The following is a 375-nucleotide window of genomic DNA, read 5'->3' as shown; positions in this document are numbered from 1 at the left end:
GCACGATCCATTCATCAAGACCCAACGAATCAATTAATGAAAATCGGAGTGGGAGAGCAGGGCGGGTGGATTTATTGGTCATGTCTGATGAGTGAGGCGGCATTCTAGAACACTTGTTAACGGCCGGAGGAGCAGAGGAGAGGTGGTTGCCCCTCCAATCAGGTTATCGATTTAATTAACGGTTTTTAATTCTCCTGCTTGGCTGGGTGGGCGGGGGGGGGGAGGGGGAGGGGGGAGGGGGGCATGCGGTAAGGTGAGGAGGTTGGGGAAAACAGCTTGCCAAACATCCAGAAAGATCACAGATGCAGCCTTCCTATAGACGGAAGGCTGGCAGGGCCACTTCCTGTCTGCTGGCTGGTCATCAATGACGGCCCA

The sequence above is a fragment of the Osmerus mordax genome, chromosome 25, assembly GCF_038355195.1.
Source record: "Osmerus mordax isolate fOsmMor3 chromosome 25, fOsmMor3.pri, whole genome shotgun sequence".
Taxonomy (NCBI): Eukaryota; Metazoa; Chordata; class Actinopteri; order Osmeriformes; family Osmeridae; genus Osmerus; species Osmerus mordax.
The sequence above is the reverse complement of the archived record's forward strand: the minus strand, read 5'-3'. Positions refer to the sequence as shown.